Below are 565 nucleotides of genomic sequence, written 5' to 3'. Positions count from 1 at the left end.
ATTTAACCGATTAATTGATTTTATGTCATTTCTAAAGACTGTCTTTAGAATGAGCTATAGGATGCGTTAAGCTGCGGTAAAACTCCAGCTGACGTTTCAGCTGGAAATTGTCTATAGCTCAACTTTAGATAACGTTTTTTATCTCATTCTGACGTACCTTAGAAGCGGCGCTATCCTTTCCAACTAGCGCGTTACCAAGAATACTTAGACAAGTCTCAACGGTTTTTTCTTTTTCAGTTTTACAATTTGGTTTAATCAAAACTGCTATCTTAATGTCACTCTCTTCTCGCGTATAGATAATCGTCGCGTCGAAGAAATTGAGACGTTAAAAGATATTGATAATAGTGTCGGTGCTAGAGTCCGAGCTAATAATCGTATATCAGATTTCGTTATCGCGTCCTAATCGACGATACATAATCGACGATACATTCGAGGGGACAGTCTTGGCCTGGCGAAGCTAATGGTTTGCTCGTTTGTTACAGGTTCCTAGTACTCGCCGCCTTGTACTGAGCCCGATACAAATCCAATCGATCGGAGGAAGGGGGGCCCCTCTGAAGACGTGATA

The sequence above is a fragment of the Temnothorax curvispinosus genome, unplaced genomic scaffold (genome assembly GCF_003070985.1).
Source record: "Temnothorax curvispinosus isolate PA1 unplaced genomic scaffold, ASM307098v1 QBEX01009517.1, whole genome shotgun sequence".
NCBI lineage: Eukaryota > Metazoa > Arthropoda > Insecta > Hymenoptera > Formicidae > Temnothorax > Temnothorax curvispinosus.
Note: the sequence above shows the minus strand (reverse complement) of the source record.